The following is a 16821-nucleotide window of genomic DNA, read 5'->3' as shown; positions in this document are numbered from 1 at the left end:
CTGTGTGGACAGAAGTGTGATATTTTGACACATACTGGCCATGACAAATGATTTTTAAAACATAATTTAGATTAGTAAACAACGAAGGAGAGGAGCGGAGAGAAATTTTAAATATAAAAAAAAATATCTGTTTTTATACCGGCTGCCGTTCGTTTGAGAACCGTCAAATAAAGAAAAAATGTGCTGGTCAGCTCAAACGATTAACATTTTAAGCAAACAGTGACTGGTATAGAATAAATACCATATCACTCTGACTGACCAGCAGTGAGCTGTTTTTATTGAGAGAGAGAGACCAATCGTACATTATTGAAATTGAATGGGCCATTCCCGGAAGAACTGCAATACCGGGCCGACCCGTGGCGAGAGCGGAGCAAGCCCCGGGCATCCCGCCGAGTACCAAAAATCAGTTTAATATCGTAGTGACTCAATGAGCCACGTATCAGATATTAAGCTGATAAGAACAGATACTACACTTTGATCTTAGCCAAAAGGCCGAGAAGCGATAACGGTCACTGGACTACCGACGCCTCATATTCCGGAAAATTTCCTATCCGCTCCTCTGAAATGATTCCGTAAATATTCATCCGATTCCGCACACCGAAAATATTCCTTATTGCAGAAATCGCCGCCCATGCGACGTACGGCCGTTAGGCGGTGGGCGTTTTACAATCTGCCAAAGCGGAAAGGCGAATGTTAACGAAATCAATGAAACAAGTAACATTATGAATTTCTAAAACTCAAACAAGGAAAAAAATATAGCGCCTTACCTTAACGTCGTAATAGTGGCTTCCCTTGACGCCCGCGCCGCCTTGATGTATATCGAATCGATCAACGCCCTGTTGTTTTACGTCTTTGGCGGGCGGCGCAAGGCGACTAGCGCTGTGGAACAAGCCAACGTTAAAAAGGTATAGGAAGAGACTGAGAAAGAAAAAGAATACAAAAAGGTGACGTGAGGTCGGCAGGAGAAAAGATGCGGAACAAAACCACAAAATTTAAATTTGTAAATTTAGATTTTTTTTTTTTTTTTTTTTTTATTTATATTTTTTTTTCTTAAACGGATCATTGTTATTAATATTCTGCTGATTGTAATGTTTCATTTAACATTTTGAAATCAATTAGGATCAAGATATATGCAAATCGTTGAAGGAAAGAATACATTAAACAATGTACGTAACAATGTACGTCAGTTTAAAAATAAAAATGAATTTTTGTTTTTTTAAATTGAAATAACTTTTAAAAATTTACATTTAAATTTCTATTTTCTTTATATTAAAGTGAAATTAATACTGGTCCTGTGTGGACAGAAGTGTGATATTTTGACACATACTGGCCATGACAAATGATTTTTAAAACATAATTTAGATTAGTAAACAACGAAGGAGAGGAGCGGAGAGAAATTTTAAATATAAAAAAAAATATCTGTTTTTATACCGGCTGCCGTTCGTTTGAGAACCGTCAAATAAAGAAAAAATGTGCTGGTCAGCTCAAACGATTAACATTTTAAGCAAACAGTGACTGGTATAGAATAAATACCATATCACTCTGACTGACCAGCAGTGAGCTGTTTTTATTGAGAGAGAGAGACCAATCGTACATTATTGAAATTGAATGGGCCATTCCCGGAAGAACTGCAATACCGGGCCGACCCGTGGCGAGAGCGGAGCAAGCCCCGGGCATCCCGCCGAGTACCAAAAATCAGTTTAATATCGTAGTGACTCAATGAGCCACGTATCAGATATTAAGCTGATAAGAACAGATACTACACTTTGATCTTAGCCAAAAGGCCGAGAAGCGATAACGGTCACTGGACTACCGACGCCTCATATTCCGGAAAATTTCCTATCCGCTCCTCTGAAATGATTCCGTAAATATTCATCCGATTCCGCACACCGAAAATATTCCTTATTGCAGAAATCGCCGCCCATGCGACGTACGGCCGTTAGGCGGTGGGCGTTTTACAATCTGCCAAAGCGGAAAGGCGAATGTTAACGAAATCAATGAAACAAGTAACATTATGAATTTCTAAAACTCAAACAAGGAAAAAAATATAGCGCCTTACCTTAACGTCGTAATAGTGGCTTCCCTTGACGCCCGCGCCGCCTTGATGTATATCGAATCGATCAACGCCCTGTTGTTTTACGTCTTTGGCGGGCGGCGCAAGGCGACTAGCGCTGTGGAACAAGCCAACGTTAAAAAGGTATAGGAAGAGACTGAGAAAGAAAAAGAATACAAAAAGGTGACGTGAGGTCGGCAGGAGAAAAGATGCGGAACAAAACCACAAAATTTAAATTTGTAAATTTAGATTTTTTTTTTTTTTTTTTTTTTATTTATATTTTTTTTTCTTAAACGGATCATTGTTATTAATATTCTGCTGATTGTAATGTTTCATTTAACATTTTGAAATCAATTAGGATCAAGATATATGCAAATCGTTGAAGGAAAGAATACATTAAACAATGTACGTAACAATGTACGTCAGTTTAAAAATAAAAATGAATTTTTGTTTTTTTAAATTGAAATAACTTTTAAAAATTTACATTTAAATTTCTATTTTCTTTATATTAAAGTGAAATTAATACTGGTCCTGTGTGGACAGAAGTGTGATATTTTGACACATACTGGCCATGACAAATGATTTTTAAAACATAATTTAGATTAGTAAACAACGAAGGAGAGGAGCGGAGAGAAATTTTAAATATAAAAAAAAATATCTGTTTTTATACCGGCTGCCGTTCGTTTGAGAACCGTCAAATAAAGAAAAAATGTGCTGGTCAGCTCAAACGATTAACATTTTAAGCAAACAGTGACTGGTATAGAATAAATACCATATCACTCTGACTGACCAGCAGTGAGCTGTTTTTATTGAGAGAGAGAGACCAATCGTACATTATTGAAATTGAATGGGCCATTCCCGGAAGAACTGCAATACCGGGCCGACCCGTGGCGAGAGCGGAGCAAGCCCCGGGCATCCCGCCGAGTACCAAAAATCAGTTTAATATCGTAGTGACTCAATGAGCCACGTATCAGATATTAAGCTGATAAGAACAGATACTACACTTTGATCTTAGCCAAAAGGCCGAGAAGCGATAACGGTCACTGGACTACCGACGCCTCATATTCCGGAAAATTTCCTATCCGCTCCTCTGAAATGATTCCGTAAATATTCATCCGATTCCGCACACCGAAAATATTCCTTATTGCAGAAATCGCCGCCCATGCGACGTACGGCCGTTAGGCGGTGGGCGTTTTACAATCTGCCAAAGCGGAAAGGCGAATGTTAACGAAATCAATGAAACAAGTAACATTATGAATTTCTAAAACTCAAACAAGGAAAAAAATATAGCGCCTTACCTTAACGTCGTAATAGTGGCTTCCCTTGACGCCCGCGCCGCCTTGATGTATATCGAATCGATCAACGCCCTGTTGTTTTACGTCTTTGGCGGGCGGCGCAAGGCGACTAGCGCTGTGGAACAAGCCAACGTTAAAAAGGTATAGGAAGAGACTGAGAAAGAAAAAGAATACAAAAAGGTGACGTGAGGTCGGCAGGAGAAAAGATGCGGAACAAAACCACAAAATTTAAATTTGTAAATTTAGATTTTTTTTTTTTTTTTTTTTTTATTTATATTTTTTTTTCTTAAACGGATCATTGTTATTAATATTCTGCTGATTGTAATGTTTCATTTAACATTTTGAAATCAATTAGGATCAAGATATATGCAAATCGTTGAAGGAAAGAATACATTAAACAATGTACGTAACAATGTACGTCAGTTTAAAAATAAAAATGAATTTTTGTTTTTTTAAATTGAAATAACTTTTAAAAATTTACATTTAAATTTCTATTTTCTTTATATTAAAGTGAAATTAATACTGGTCCTGTGTGGACAGAAGTGTGATATTTTGACACATACTGGCCATGACAAATGATTTTTAAAACATAATTTAGATTAGTAAACAACGAAGGAGAGGAGCGGAGAGAAATTTTAAATATAAAAAAAAATATCTGTTTTTATACCGGCTGCCGTTCGTTTGAGAACCGTCAAATAAAGAAAAAATGTGCTGGTCAGCTCAAACGATTAACATTTTAAGCAAACAGTGACTGGTATAGAATAAATACCATATCACTCTGACTGACCAGCAGTGAGCTGTTTTTATTGAGAGAGAGAGACCAATCGTACATTATTGAAATTGAATGGGCCATTCCCGGAAGAACTGCAATACCGGGCCGACCCGTGGCGAGAGCGGAGCAAGCCCCGGGCATCCCGCCGAGTACCAAAAATCAGTTTAATATCGTAGTGACTCAATGAGCCACGTATCAGATATTAAGCTGATAAGAACAGATACTACACTTTGATCTTAGCCAAAAGGCCGAGAAGCGATAACGGTCACTGGACTACCGACGCCTCATATTCCGGAAAATTTCCTATCCGCTCCTCTGAAATGATTCCGTAAATATTCATCCGATTCCGCACACCGAAAATATTCCTTATTGCAGAAATCGCCGCCCATGCGACGTACGGCCGTTAGGCGGTGGGCGTTTTACAATCTGCCAAAGCGGAAAGGCGAATGTTAACGAAATCAATGAAACAAGTAACATTATGAATTTCTAAAACTCAAACAAGGAAAAAAATATAGCGCCTTACCTTAACGTCGTAATAGTGGCTTCCCTTGACGCCCGCGCCGCCTTGATGTATATCGAATCGATCAACGCCCTGTTGTTTTACGTCTTTGGCGGGCGGCGCAAGGCGACTAGCGCTGTGGAACAAGCCAACGTTAAAAAGGTATAGGAAGAGACTGAGAAAGAAAAAGAATACAAAAAGGTGACGTGAGGTCGGCAGGAGAAAAGATGCGGAACAAAACCACAAAATTTAAATTTGTAAATTTAGATTTTTTTTTTTTTTTTTTTTTTATTTATATTTTTTTTTCTTAAACGGATCATTGTTATTAATATTCTGCTGATTGTAATGTTTCATTTAACATTTTGAAATCAATTAGGATCAAGATATATGCAAATCGTTGAAGGAAAGAATACATTAAACAATGTACGTAACAATGTACGTCAGTTTAAAAATAAAAATGAATTTTTGTTTTTTTAAATTGAAATAACTTTTAAAAATTTACATTTAAATTTCTATTTTCTTTATATTAAAGTGAAATTAATACTGGTCCTGTGTGGACAGAAGTGTGATATTTTGACACATACTGGCCATGACAAATGATTTTTAAAACATAATTTAGATTAGTAAACAACGAAGGAGAGGAGCGGAGAGAAATTTTAAATATAAAAAAAAATATCTGTTTTTATACCGGCTGCCGTTCGTTTGAGAACCGTCAAATAAAGAAAAAATGTGCTGGTCAGCTCAAACGATTAACATTTTAAGCAAACAGTGACTGGTATAGAATAAATACCATATCACTCTGACTGACCAGCAGTGAGCTGTTTTTATTGAGAGAGAGAGACCAATCGTACATTATTGAAATTGAATGGGCCATTCCCGGAAGAACTGCAATACCGGGCCGACCCGTGGCGAGAGCGGAGCAAGCCCCGGGCATCCCGCCGAGTACCAAAAATCAGTTTAATATCGTAGTGACTCAATGAGCCACGTATCAGATATTAAGCTGATAAGAACAGATACTACACTTTGATCTTAGCCAAAAGGCCGAGAAGCGATAACGGTCACTGGACTACCGACGCCTCATATTCCGGAAAATTTCCTATCCGCTCCTCTGAAATGATTCCGTAAATATTCATCCGATTCCGCACACCGAAAATATTCCTTATTGCAGAAATCGCCGCCCATGCGACGTACGGCCGTTAGGCGGTGGGCGTTTTACAATCTGCCAAAGCGGAAAGGCGAATGTTAACGAAATCAATGAAACAAGTAACATTATGAATTTCTAAAACTCAAACAAGGAAAAAAATATAGCGCCTTACCTTAACGTCGTAATAGTGGCTTCCCTTGACGCCCGCGCCGCCTTGATGTATATCGAATCGATCAACGCCCTGTTGTTTTACGTCTTTGGCGGGCGGCGCAAGGCGACTAGCGCTGTGGAACAAGCCAACGTTAAAAAGGTATAGGAAGAGACTGAGAAAGAAAAAGAATACAAAAAGGTGACGTGAGGTCGGCAGGAGAAAAGATGCGGAACAAAACCACAAAATTTAAATTTGTAAATTTAGATTTTTTTTTTTTTTTTTTTTTTATTTATATTTTTTTTTCTTAAACGGATCATTGTTATTAATATTCTGCTGATTGTAATGTTTCATTTAACATTTTGAAATCAATTAGGATCAAGATATATGCAAATCGTTGAAGGAAAGAATACATTAAACAATGTACGTAACAATGTACGTCAGTTTAAAAATAAAAATGAATTTTTGTTTTTTTAAATTGAAATAACTTTTAAAAATTTACATTTAAATTTCTATTTTCTTTATATTAAAGTGAAATTAATACTGGTCCTGTGTGGACAGAAGTGTGATATTTTGACACATACTGGCCATGACAAATGATTTTTAAAACATAATTTAGATTAGTAAACAACGAAGGAGAGGAGCGGAGAGAAATTTTAAATATAAAAAAAAATATCTGTTTTTATACCGGCTGCCGTTCGTTTGAGAACCGTCAAATAAAGAAAAAATGTGCTGGTCAGCTCAAACGATTAACATTTTAAGCAAACAGTGACTGGTATAGAATAAATACCATATCACTCTGACTGACCAGCAGTGAGCTGTTTTTATTGAGAGAGAGAGACCAATCGTACATTATTGAAATTGAATGGGCCATTCCCGGAAGAACTGCAATACCGGGCCGACCCGTGGCGAGAGCGGAGCAAGCCCCGGGCATCCCGCCGAGTACCAAAAATCAGTTTAATATCGTAGTGACTCAATGAGCCACGTATCAGATATTAAGCTGATAAGAACAGATACTACACTTTGATCTTAGCCAAAAGGCCGAGAAGCGATAACGGTCACTGGACTACCGACGCCTCATATTCCGGAAAATTTCCTATCCGCTCCTCTGAAATGATTCCGTAAATATTCATCCGATTCCGCACACCGAAAATATTCCTTATTGCAGAAATCGCCGCCCATGCGACGTACGGCCGTTAGGCGGTGGGCGTTTTACAATCTGCCAAAGCGGAAAGGCGAATGTTAACGAAATCAATGAAACAAGTAACATTATGAATTTCTAAAACTCAAACAAGGAAAAAAATATAGCGCCTTACCTTAACGTCGTAATAGTGGCTTCCCTTGACGCCCGCGCCGCCTTGATGTATATCGAATCGATCAACGCCCTGTTGTTTTACGTCTTTGGCGGGCGGCGCAAGGCGACTAGCGCTGTGGAACAAGCCAACGTTAAAAAGGTATAGGAAGAGACTGAGAAAGAAAAAGAATACAAAAAGGTGACGTGAGGTCGGCAGGAGAAAAGATGCGGAACAAAACCACAAAATTTAAATTTGTAAATTTAGATTTTTTTTTTTTTTTTTTTTTATTTATATTTTTTTTTCTTAAACGGATCATTGTTATTAATATTCTGCTGATTGTAATGTTTCATTTAACATTTTGAAATCAATTAGGATCAAGATATATGCAAATCGTTGAAGGAAAGAATACATTAAACAATGTACGTAACAATGTACGTCAGTTTAAAAATAAAAATGAATTTTTGTTTTTTTAAATTGAAATAACTTTTAAAAATTTACATTTAAATTTCTATTTTCTTTATATTAAAGTGAAATTAATACTGGTCCTGTGTGGACAGAAGTGTGATATTTTGACACATACTGGCCATGACAAATGATTTTTAAAACATAATTTAGATTAGTAAACAACGAAGGAGAGGAGCGGAGAGAAATTTTAAATATAAAAAAAAATATCTGTTTTTATACCGGCTGCCGTTCGTTTGAGAACCGTCAAATAAAGAAAAAATGTGCTGGTCAGCTCAAACGATTAACATTTTAAGCAAACAGTGACTGGTATAGAATAAATACCATATCACTCTGACTGACCAGCAGTGAGCTGTTTTTATTGAGAGAGAGAGACCAATCGTACATTATTGAAATTGAATGGGCCATTCCCGGAAGAACTGCAATACCGGGCCGACCCGTGGCGAGAGCGGAGCAAGCCCCGGGCATCCCGCCGAGTACCAAAAATCAGTTTAATATCGTAGTGACTCAATGAGCCACGTATCAGATATTAAGCTGATAAGAACAGATACTACACTTTGATCTTAGCCAAAAGGCCGAGAAGCGATAACGGTCACTGGACTACCGACGCCTCATATTCCGGAAAATTTCCTATCCGCTCCTCTGAAATGATTCCGTAAATATTCATCCGATTCCGCACACCGAAAATATTCCTTATTGCAGAAATCGCCGCCCATGCGACGTACGGCCGTTAGGCGGTGGGCGTTTTACAATCTGCCAAAGCGGAAAGGCGAATGTTAACGAAATCAATGAAACAAGTAACATTATGAATTTCTAAAACTCAAACAAGGAAAAAAATATAGCGCCTTACCTTAACGTCGTAATAGTGGCTTCCCTTGACGCCCGCGCCGCCTTGATGTATATCGAATCGATCAACGCCCTGTTGTTTTACGTCTTTGGCGGGCGGCGCAAGGCGACTAGCGCTGTGGAACAAGCCAACGTTAAAAAGGTATAGGAAGAGACTGAGAAAGAAAAAGAATACAAAAAGGTGACGTGAGGTCGGCAGGAGAAAAGATGCGGAACAAAACCACAAAATTTAAATTTGTAAATTTAGATTTTTTTTTTTTTTTTTTTTTTATTTATATTTTTTTTTCTTAAACGGATCATTGTTATTAATATTCTGCTGATTGTAATGTTTCATTTAACATTTTGAAATCAATTAGGATCAAGATATATGCAAATCGTTGAAGGAAAGAATACATTAAACAATGTACGTAACAATGTACGTCAGTTTAAAAATAAAAATGAATTTTTGTTTTTTTAAATTGAAATAACTTTTAAAAATTTACATTTAAATTTCTATTTTCTTTATATTAAAGTGAAATTAATACTGGTCCTGTGTGGACAGAAGTGTGATATTTTGACACATACTGGCCATGACAAATGATTTTTAAAACATAATTTAGATTAGTAAACAACGAAGGAGAGGAGCGGAGAGAAATTTTAAATATAAAAAAAAATATCTGTTTTTATACCGGCTGCCGTTCGTTTGAGAACCGTCAAATAAAGAAAAAATGTGCTGGTCAGCTCAAACGATTAACATTTTAAGCAAACAGTGACTGGTATAGAATAAATACCATATCACTCTGACTGACCAGCAGTGAGCTGTTTTTATTGAGAGAGAGAGACCAATCGTACATTATTGAAATTGAATGGGCCATTCCCGGAAGAACTGCAATACCGGGCCGACCCGTGGCGAGAGCGGAGCAAGCCCCGGGCATCCCGCCGAGTACCAAAAATCAGTTTAATATCGTAGTGACTCAATGAGCCACGTATCAGATATTAAGCTGATAAGAACAGATACTACACTTTGATCTTAGCCAAAAGGCCGAGAAGCGATAACGGTCACTGGACTACCGACGCCTCATATTCCGGAAAATTTCCTATCCGCTCCTCTGAAATGATTCCGTAAATATTCATCCGATTCCGCACACCGAAAATATTCCTTATTGCAGAAATCGCCGCCCATGCGACGTACGGCCGTTAGGCGGTGGGCGTTTTACAATCTGCCAAAGCGGAAAGGCGAATGTTAACGAAATCAATGAAACAAGTAACATTATGAATTTCTAAAACTCAAACAAGGAAAAAAATATAGCGCCTTACCTTAACGTCGTAATAGTGGCTTCCCTTGACGCCCGCGCCGCCTTGATGTATATCGAATCGATCAACGCCCTGTTGTTTTACGTCTTTGGCGGGCGGCGCAAGGCGACTAGCGCTGTGGAACAAGCCAACGTTAAAAAGGTATAGGAAGAGACTGAGAAAGAAAAAGAATACAAAAAGGTGACGTGAGGTCGGCAGGAGAAAAGATGCGGAACAAAACCACAAAATTTAAATTTGTAAATTTAGATTTTTTTTTTTTTTTTTTTTTTATTTATATTTTTTTTTCTTAAACGGATCATTGTTATTAATATTCTGCTGATTGTAATGTTTCATTTAACATTTTGAAATCAATTAGGATCAAGATATATGCAAATCGTTGAAGGAAAGAATACATTAAACAATGTACGTAACAATGTACGTCAGTTTAAAAATAAAAATGAATTTTTGTTTTTTTAAATTGAAATAACTTTTAAAAATTTACATTTAAATTTCTATTTTCTTTATATTAAAGTGAAATTAATACTGGTCCTGTGTGGACAGAAGTGTGATATTTTGACACATACTGGCCATGACAAATGATTTTTAAAACATAATTTAGATTAGTAAACAACGAAGGAGAGGAGCGGAGAGAAATTTTAAATATAAAAAAAAATATCTGTTTTTATACCGGCTGCCGTTCGTTTGAGAACCGTCAAATAAAGAAAAAATGTGCTGGTCAGCTCAAACGATTAACATTTTAAGCAAACAGTGACTGGTATAGAATAAATACCATATCACTCTGACTGACCAGCAGTGAGCTGTTTTTATTGAGAGAGAGAGACCAATCGTACATTATTGAAATTGAATGGGCCATTCCCGGAAGAACTGCAATACCGGGCCGACCCGTGGCGAGAGCGGAGCAAGCCCCGGGCATCCCGCCGAGTACCAAAAATCAGTTTAATATCGTAGTGACTCAATGAGCCACGTATCAGATATTAAGCTGATAAGAACAGATACTACACTTTGATCTTAGCCAAAAGGCCGAGAAGCGATAACGGTCACTGGACTACCGACGCCTCATATTCCGGAAAATTTCCTATCCGCTCCTCTGAAATGATTCCGTAAATATTCATCCGATTCCGCACACCGAAAATATTCCTTATTGCAGAAATCGCCGCCCATGCGACGTACGGCCGTTAGGCGGTGGGCGTTTTACAATCTGCCAAAGCGGAAAGGCGAATGTTAACGAAATCAATGAAACAAGTAACATTATGAATTTCTAAAACTCAAACAAGGAAAAAAATATAGCGCCTTACCTTAACGTCGTAATAGTGGCTTCCCTTGACGCCCGCGCCGCCTTGATGTATATCGAATCGATCAACGCCCTGTTGTTTTACGTCTTTGGCGGGCGGCGCAAGGCGACTAGCGCTGTGGAACAAGCCAACGTTAAAAAGGTATAGGAAGAGACTGAGAAAGAAAAAGAATACAAAAAGGTGACGTGAGGTCGGCAGGAGAAAAGATGCGGAACAAAACCACAAAATTTAAATTTGTAAATTTAGATTTTTTTTTTTTTTTTTTTTTTATTTATATTTTTTTTTCTTAAACGGATCATTGTTATTAATATTCTGCTGATTGTAATGTTTCATTTAACATTTTGAAATCAATTAGGATCAAGATATATGCAAATCGTTGAAGGAAAGAATACATTAAACAATGTACGTAACAATGTACGTCAGTTTAAAAATAAAAATGAATTTTTGTTTTTTTAAATTGAAATAACTTTTAAAAATTTACATTTAAATTTCTATTTTCTTTATATTAAAGTGAAATTAATACTGGTCCTGTGTGGACAGAAGTGTGATATTTTGACACATACTGGCCATGACAAATGATTTTTAAAACATAATTTAGATTAGTAAACAACGAAGGAGAGGAGCGGAGAGAAATTTTAAATATAAAAAAAAATATCTGTTTTTATACCGGCTGCCGTTCGTTTGAGAACCGTCAAATAAAGAAAAAATGTGCTGGTCAGCTCAAACGATTAACATTTTAAGCAAACAGTGACTGGTATAGAATAAATACCATATCACTCTGACTGACCAGCAGTGAGCTGTTTTTATTGAGAGAGAGAGACCAATCGTACATTATTGAAATTGAATGGGCCATTCCCGGAAGAACTGCAATACCGGGCCGACCCGTGGCGAGAGCGGAGCAAGCCCCGGGCATCCCGCCGAGTACCAAAAATCAGTTTAATATCGTAGTGACTCAATGAGCCACGTATCAGATATTAAGCTGATAAGAACAGATACTACACTTTGATCTTAGCCAAAAGGCCGAGAAGCGATAACGGTCACTGGACTACCGACGCCTCATATTCCGGAAAATTTCCTATCCGCTCCTCTGAAATGATTCCGTAAATATTCATCCGATTCCGCACACCGAAAATATTCCTTATTGCAGAAATCGCCGCCCATGCGACGTACGGCCGTTAGGCGGTGGGCGTTTTACAATCTGCCAAAGCGGAAAGGCGAATGTTAACGAAATCAATGAAACAAGTAACATTATGAATTTCTAAAACTCAAACAAGGAAAAAAATATAGCGCCTTACCTTAACGTCGTAATAGTGGCTTCCCTTGACGCCCGCGCCGCCTTGATGTATATCGAATCGATCAACGCCCTGTTGTTTTACGTCTTTGGCGGGCGGCGCAAGGCGACTAGCGCTGTGGAACAAGCCAACGTTAAAAAGGTATAGGAAGAGACTGAGAAAGAAAAAGAATACAAAAAGGTGACGTGAGGTCGGCAGGAGAAAAGATGCGGAACAAAACCACAAAATTTAAATTTGTAAATTTAGATTTTTTTTTTTTTTTTTTTTTTATTTATATTTTTTTTTCTTAAACGGATCATTGTTATTAATATTCTGCTGATTGTAATGTTTCATTTAACATTTTGAAATCAATTAGGATCAAGATATATGCAAATCGTTGAAGGAAAGAATACATTAAACAATGTACGTAACAATGTACGTCAGTTTAAAAATAAAAATGAATTTTTGTTTTTTTAAATTGAAATAACTTTTAAAAATTTACATTTAAATTTCTATTTTCTTTATATTAAAGTGAAATTAATACTGGTCCTGTGTGGACAGAAGTGTGATATTTTGACACATACTGGCCATGACAAATGATTTTTAAAACATAATTTAGATTAGTAAACAACGAAGGAGAGGAGCGGAGAGAAATTTTAAATATAAAAAAAAATATCTGTTTTTATACCGGCTGCCGTTCGTTTGAGAACCGTCAAATAAAGAAAAAATGTGCTGGTCAGCTCAAACGATTAACATTTTAAGCAAACAGTGACTGGTATAGAATAAATACCATATCACTCTGACTGACCAGCAGTGAGCTGTTTTTATTGAGAGAGAGAGACCAATCGTACATTATTGAAATTGAATGGGCCATTCCCGGAAGAACTGCAATACCGGGCCGACCCGTGGCGAGAGCGGAGCAAGCCCCGGGCATCCCGCCGAGTACCAAAAATCAGTTTAATATCGTAGTGACTCAATGAGCCACGTATCAGATATTAAGCTGATAAGAACAGATACTACACTTTGATCTTAGCCAAAAGGCCGAGAAGCGATAACGGTCACTGGACTACCGACGCCTCATATTCCGGAAAATTTCCTATCCGCTCCTCTGAAATGATTCCGTAAATATTCATCCGATTCCGCACACCGAAAATATTCCTTATTGCAGAAATCGCCGCCCATGCGACGTACGGCCGTTAGGCGGTGGGCGTTTTACAATCTGCCAAAGCGGAAAGGCGAATGTTAACGAAATCAATGAAACAAGTAACATTATGAATTTCTAAAACTCAAACAAGGAAAAAAATATAGCGCCTTACCTTAACGTCGTAATAGTGGCTTCCCTTGACGCCCGCGCCGCCTTGATGTATATCGAATCGATCAACGCCCTGTTGTTTTACGTCTTTGGCGGGCGGCGCAAGGCGACTAGCGCTGTGGAACAAGCCAACGTTAAAAAGGTATAGGAAGAGACTGAGAAAGAAAAAGAATACAAAAAGGTGACGTGAGGTCGGCAGGAGAAAAGATGCGGAACAAAACCACAAAATTTAAATTTGTAAATTTAGATTTTTTTTTTTTTTTTTTTTTATTTATATTTTTTTTTCTTAAACGGATCATTGTTATTAATATTCTGCTGATTGTAATGTTTCATTTAACATTTTGAAATCAATTAGGATCAAGATATATGCAAATCGTTGAAGGAAAGAATACATTAAACAATGTACGTAACAATGTACGTCAGTTTAAAAATAAAAATGAATTTTTGTTTTTTTAAATTGAAATAACTTTTAAAAATTTACATTTAAATTTCTATTTTCTTTATATTAAAGTGAAATTAATACTGGTCCTGTGTGGACAGAAGTGTGATATTTTGACACATACTGGCCATGACAAATGATTTTTAAAACATAATTTAGATTAGTAAACAACGAAGGAGAGGAGCGGAGAGAAATTTTAAATATAAAAAAAAATATCTGTTTTTATACCGGCTGCCGTTCGTTTGAGAACCGTCAAATAAAGAAAAAATGTGCTGGTCAGCTCAAACGATTAACATTTTAAGCAAACAGTGACTGGTATAGAATAAATACCATATCACTCTGACTGACCAGCAGTGAGCTGTTTTTATTGAGAGAGAGAGACCAATCGTACATTATTGAAATTGAATGGGCCATTCCCGGAAGAACTGCAATACCGGGCCGACCCGTGGCGAGAGCGGAGCAAGCCCCGGGCATCCCGCCGAGTACCAAAAATCAGTTTAATATCGTAGTGACTCAATGAGCCACGTATCAGATATTAAGCTGATAAGAACAGATACTACACTTTGATCTTAGCCAAAAGGCCGAGAAGCGATAACGGTCACTGGACTACCGACGCCTCATATTCCGGAAAATTTCCTATCCGCTCCTCTGAAATGATTCCGTAAATATTCATCCGATTCCGCACACCGAAAATATTCCTTATTGCAGAAATCGCCGCCCATGCGACGTACGGCCGTTAGGCGGTGGGCGTTTTACAATCTGCCAAAGCGGAAAGGCGAATGTTAACGAAATCAATGAAACAAGTAACATTATGAATTTCTAAAACTCAAACAAGGAAAAAAATATAGCGCCTTACCTTAACGTCGTAATAGTGGCTTCCCTTGACGCCCGCGCCGCCTTGATGTATATCGAATCGATCAACGCCCTGTTGTTTTACGTCTTTGGCGGGCGGCGCAAGGCGACTAGCGCTGTGGAACAAGCCAACGTTAAAAAGGTATAGGAAGAGACTGAGAAAGAAAAAGAATACAAAAAGGTGACGTGAGGTCGGCAGGAGAAAAGATGCGGAACAAAACCACAAAATTTAAATTTGTAAATTTAGATTTTTTTTTTTTTTTTTTTTTTATTTATATTTTTTTTTCTTAAACGGATCATTGTTATTAATATTCTGCTGATTGTAATGTTTCATTTAACATTTTGAAATCAATTAGGATCAAGATATATGCAAATCGTTGAAGGAAAGAATACATTAAACAATGTACGTAACAATGTACGTCAGTTTAAAAATAAAAATGAATTTTTGTTTTTTTAAATTGAAATAACTTTTAAAAATTTACATTTAAATTTCTATTTTCTTTATATTAAAGTGAAATTAATACTGGTCCTGTGTGGACAGAAGTGTGATATTTTGACACATACTGGCCATGACAAATGATTTTTAAAACATAATTTAGATTAGTAAACAACGAAGGAGAGGAGCGGAGAGAAATTTTAAATATAAAAAAAAATATCTGTTTTTATACCGGCTGCCGTTCGTTTGAGAACCGTCAAATAAAGAAAAAATGTGCTGGTCAGCTCAAACGATTAACATTTTAAGCAAACAGTGACTGGTATAGAATAAATACCATATCACTCTGACTGACCAGCAGTGAGCTGTTTTTATTGAGAGAGAGAGACCAATCGTACATTATTGAAATTGAATGGGCCATTCCCGGAAGAACTGCAATACCGGGCCGACCCGTGGCGAGAGCGGAGCAAGCCCCGGGCATCCCGCCGAGTACCAAAAATCAGTTTAATATCGTAGTGACTCAATGAGCCACGTATCAGATATTAAGCTGATAAGAACAGATACTACACTTTGATCTTAGCCAAAAGGCCGAGAAGCGATAACGGTCACTGGACTACCGACGCCTCATATTCCGGAAAATTTCCTATCCGCTCCTCTGAAATGATTCCGTAAATATTCATCCGATTCCGCACACCGAAAATATTCCTTATTGCAGAAATCGCCGCCCATGCGACGTACGGCCGTTAGGCGGTGGGCGTTTTACAATCTGCCAAAGCGGAAAGGCGAATGTTAACGAAATCAATGAAACAAGTAACATTATGAATTTCTAAAACTCAAACAAGGAAAAAAATATAGCGCCTTACCTTAACGTCGTAATAGTGGCTTCCCTTGACGCCCGCGCGCCGCCTTGATGTATATCGAATCGATCAACGCCCTGTTGTTTTACGTCTTTGGCGGGCGGCGCAAGGCGACTAGCGCTGTGGAACAAGCCAACGTTAAAAAGGTATAGGAAGAGACTGAGAAAGAAAAAGAATACAAAAAGGTGACGTGAGGTCGGCAGGAGAAAAGATGCGGAACAAAACCACAAAATTTAAATTTGTAAATTTAGATTTTTTTTTTTTTTTTTTTTTATTTATATTTTTTTTTCTTAAACGGATCATTGTTATTAATATTCTGCTGATTGTAATGTTTCATTTAACATTTTGAAATCAATTAGGATCAAGATATATGCAAATCGTTGAAGGAAAGAATACATTAAACAATGTACGTAACAATGTACGTCAGTTTAAAAATAAAAATGAATTTTTGTTTTTTTAAATTGAAATAACTTTTAAAAATTTACATTTAAATTTCTATTTTCTTTATATTAAAGTGAAATTAATACTGGTCCTGTGTGGACAGAAGTGTGATATTTT

The 16821-nt window shown here is 37.2% G+C and overlaps 13 non-coding genes across 13 annotated transcripts; all 13 read right to left on the bottom strand.

Moving 5' to 3' along the window:
- Positions 1-311: 311 nt before the first annotated feature.
- On the bottom strand, positions 312-504 carry LOC131932040 (U2 spliceosomal RNA). Its single transcript, XR_009384451.1, has one exon. It is a non-coding gene; the product is annotated as a U2 spliceosomal RNA (small nuclear RNA).
- Positions 505-1603: 1099 nt separating this feature from the next.
- On the bottom strand, positions 1604-1796 carry LOC131932039 (U2 spliceosomal RNA). Its single transcript, XR_009384450.1, has one exon. It is a non-coding gene; the product is annotated as a U2 spliceosomal RNA (small nuclear RNA).
- Positions 1797-2895: 1099 nt separating this feature from the next.
- Positions 2896-3088, bottom strand: LOC131932038 (U2 spliceosomal RNA). The gene has a single exon (XR_009384449.1). It is a non-coding gene; the product is annotated as a U2 spliceosomal RNA (small nuclear RNA).
- Positions 3089-4187: 1099 nt separating this feature from the next.
- LOC131932037 (U2 spliceosomal RNA) lies at positions 4188-4380 on the bottom strand. Its single transcript, XR_009384448.1, has one exon. It is a non-coding gene; the product is annotated as a U2 spliceosomal RNA (small nuclear RNA).
- A 1099-nt stretch (positions 4381-5479) lies between these two features.
- LOC131932036 (U2 spliceosomal RNA) lies at positions 5480-5672 on the bottom strand. Its single transcript, XR_009384447.1, has one exon. It is a non-coding gene; the product is annotated as a U2 spliceosomal RNA (small nuclear RNA).
- A 1099-nt stretch (positions 5673-6771) lies between these two features.
- LOC131932035 (U2 spliceosomal RNA) lies at positions 6772-6964 on the bottom strand. The gene has a single exon (XR_009384446.1). It is a non-coding gene; the product is annotated as a U2 spliceosomal RNA (small nuclear RNA).
- A 1098-nt stretch (positions 6965-8062) lies between these two features.
- LOC131932034 (U2 spliceosomal RNA) lies at positions 8063-8255 on the bottom strand. Its single transcript, XR_009384445.1, has one exon. It is a non-coding gene; the product is annotated as a U2 spliceosomal RNA (small nuclear RNA).
- Positions 8256-9354: 1099 nt separating this feature from the next.
- On the bottom strand, positions 9355-9547 carry LOC131932033 (U2 spliceosomal RNA). Its single transcript, XR_009384444.1, has one exon. It is a non-coding gene; the product is annotated as a U2 spliceosomal RNA (small nuclear RNA).
- Positions 9548-10646: 1099 nt separating this feature from the next.
- Positions 10647-10839, bottom strand: LOC131932031 (U2 spliceosomal RNA). The gene has a single exon (XR_009384442.1). It is a non-coding gene; the product is annotated as a U2 spliceosomal RNA (small nuclear RNA).
- A 1099-nt stretch (positions 10840-11938) lies between these two features.
- LOC131932030 (U2 spliceosomal RNA) lies at positions 11939-12131 on the bottom strand. Its single transcript, XR_009384441.1, has one exon. It is a non-coding gene; the product is annotated as a U2 spliceosomal RNA (small nuclear RNA).
- Positions 12132-13230: 1099 nt separating this feature from the next.
- On the bottom strand, positions 13231-13423 carry LOC131932029 (U2 spliceosomal RNA). Its single transcript, XR_009384440.1, has one exon. It is a non-coding gene; the product is annotated as a U2 spliceosomal RNA (small nuclear RNA).
- Positions 13424-14521: 1098 nt separating this feature from the next.
- LOC131932028 (U2 spliceosomal RNA) lies at positions 14522-14714 on the bottom strand. The gene has a single exon (XR_009384439.1). It is a non-coding gene; the product is annotated as a U2 spliceosomal RNA (small nuclear RNA).
- A 1099-nt stretch (positions 14715-15813) lies between these two features.
- Positions 15814-16006, bottom strand: LOC131932027 (U2 spliceosomal RNA). Its single transcript, XR_009384438.1, has one exon. It is a non-coding gene; the product is annotated as a U2 spliceosomal RNA (small nuclear RNA).
- Between the last annotated feature and the right edge of the window lie 815 nt (positions 16007-16821).

This window comes from Physella acuta, unplaced genomic scaffold (assembly GCF_028476545.2).
Source record: "Physella acuta isolate Inbredline_101_S28 unplaced genomic scaffold, ASM2847654v3 ptg002076l, whole genome shotgun sequence".
In the NCBI taxonomy this organism is placed as follows: Eukaryota; Metazoa; Mollusca; class Gastropoda; family Physidae; genus Physella; species Physella acuta.
Note: the sequence above shows the minus strand (reverse complement) of the source record. Positions and strands in the feature narration are given on the sequence as shown.